At 38.2% G+C, this 2,500-nt stretch overlaps 1 protein-coding gene across 1 annotated transcript in view; it reads left to right on the plus strand.

The window, feature by feature from the left end:
- The first annotated feature begins 535 nt into the window (after positions 1–535).
- The window catches only part of LOC143033726 (uncharacterized), a 70,009-nt gene continuing 68,044 nt past the window's right edge, over positions 536–2,500 (plus strand). The window contains exon 1 of the mRNA XM_076199210.1: positions 536–685. The gene's annotated coding sequence lies outside the window, so the exon portion shown is untranslated. The remainder of the gene's footprint in view (positions 686–2,500) is intronic.

A 2,500-nucleotide genomic window follows, 5' to 3' on the forward strand; every position in this document is an offset into this window, starting at 1 on the left:
GTGTGTGTGTGTGTGTGTGTGTGTGTGTGTGTGTGTGTGTGTTTGTGTGTGTGTGTGTGTGTGTGTGTGTGTGTGTGTGTGTGTATTCACTTGGTCTTTGGATCACGTGTTGGACTCGTGATCGACAGCTATTTCCCTCCCGGAAGAGAGCTCAGAGCTCGTAGGTCCGATCTATCGTGTGTGTGTGTGTGTGTGTGTGTGTGTGTGTGTGTGTGTGTGTGTGTGTGTGTGTGTGTGTGTGTGTGTGTGTGTGTGTGTGTGTGTGTGTGTGTGTGTGTGTGTGTGTGTGCGTGTGTTTGTGTGTGTGTGTGTGTGTGTGTGTGTGTGTGTGTGTGTGTGTGTGTGTGTGTGTGTGTGTGTGTGTGTGTGTGTGTGTGTGTGTGTGTGTGTGTGTGTGTGTGTGTGTGTGTGTGTGTGTGTGTGTGTGTGTGTGTGTGTTAAGTCTAGTCTCCTAATCTCCTTCGCTCATACTAGTTTGGAATTATCTTACAATTTTAGTTTGAGCTCTGTTATTTTCTACTAATATAGGAACGGCCCTACACTGATACAACACAGACAGAAGACAACGGCCCTACACTGATACAACACAGAAGACAAGGGTCCAACCTTTCTTCCTAGAGATAGCTGTGAGAAGGCCCAAGGATCGTTGCCAGCCACTGTGAGGTTGCGGACATACAGTGTATCTGTAAGAGTTTTATTTTCATTGTTATTGTTGTTATTGTTATTGTTATTATTATTATTATTATTATTATTATTATTATTATTATTATTATTATTATTATTATTATTATTATTATTATTATTATTATTATTATTATTATTATTATTATTATTGTTATTGTTGTTGTTGTTGTTGTTGTTGTTGTTGTTGTTGTTGTTGTTGTTGTTGTTATTATTATTATTACTATTATTATTATTATTATTATTATTATTATTATTATTATTATTATTATTATTATTATTATTATTATTATTATTATTATTATTATTATTATTATTATTATTATTATTATCATTATTATTATTATTATTATTATTATTACTATTGTTATTATTATTATTACTATTATTATTATTAATATTATTATTATTATTATTATTATTATTATTATTATTATTATTATTATTATTATTATTATTATCATTATTATTATTAACTAATAATAACCCTGCTTTTATGGCAGGGTCAGATGGGAGATTTAAGGTAGGCGCACACTTGTCCGCATCGTACGGACGGCACGCATCGTACGCATCGGATTTTAGTATTCGTTACATTATTTCAAATGGGTCTGCGCGCATTTGACCGCATCGTACGCATCGGACATCGGCAATGCCGACGAGGATCCCCGAAAGAGCATTCAATCCGATGCGTACGAACGATGCGGATGGCCTCTACGGCATTTGCCGGCAAATGTGCGACCCCATCGTCAGTTGCAGCCAGAGCGCCGTCGCGGTCGGATGCAAACCTTCTTCTTCGGTATTTATTTTATTTTTTCTGTTTGCATAGCTATGCTTTGCTTGTACATAATATATAATGTTATATTAACTCACTGACTGTTTTTAGATTTGTTCCTAAATTTTTATCCTATCTACCTGGTAAATTTACCTACTCGAACCTATATTGACCTCCTTTACCTTCTCTATCACATTTCACTTCACTCTGGGACTATATAAATCCTGTGCAAGATTAAATTGTATCTGCACCTATGGAGTATGTCCTTCCAGAGAGAGCTCAGCTTCACAACTGCGGATGGTGAATGGTCCAATGCCGACAATGTGCGCAGAAAATCCGGTCCGTCCGATGCGTGCCATCCGTACGATGCGGACCAATGTGCGCAGACCCCAAAAACAATCCGATGAGTACGATGCGTGCCGTCCGTACGATGCGGACAAGTGTGCGCCTACCTTTAGGGAGTTAGTAACGGAGTTTGGGATGATATGCGATAGGACAAGTTAGAGGTAAATGCAGGTAAATGTAAAGTGATGAGGTGTACAAGGGGAGATGATGGCAGCAAGTTGGAAATAACTTTTAAAGGAAAGAGGCTGGAGGAAGTGGATAGTTTTAGGTACTTGGGGTCGCATGTTGCAGGAAAGGGAGGAGTGAAAGTGGAGGCAAATTGTAGATCGAGAGAAGCAAGTAAATGCCTTGGTATATTAAAAAGTGTAATGAGATATAGACGTTTGGGAATGAATGCTAAAAGAAAATGGTTTGAAGGGGTGATTGTGCCTACAGCACTACAACACTGTGTGGGGCAGAGACATGGAACATAAGAGAGGAAGAAAGGAAAAGTTTAAATGTGTTTGAGATGAAATGTCTGAGAAGTATGGTAGGGGTTACTACGCTGAATATATTGAGAAACGAGGAGGTTAGGAGGAGAGCTAGGGTGGAGGAGATGGAAGATAGGATTGATGAATGAGTAATAGGATGGTTTGGACACATGGAAAGAATGAGTGAAGAAAGATTAGTAAAAGAGGTGTGAAAGGCAGAGGTAAAAGGAGT

Source organism: Oratosquilla oratoria, chromosome 16, assembly GCF_046742065.1.
Source record: "Oratosquilla oratoria isolate Oo_2021 chromosome 16, ASM4674206v1, whole genome shotgun sequence".
Classification (NCBI taxonomy): Eukaryota; Metazoa; Arthropoda; class Malacostraca; order Stomatopoda; family Squillidae; genus Oratosquilla; species Oratosquilla oratoria.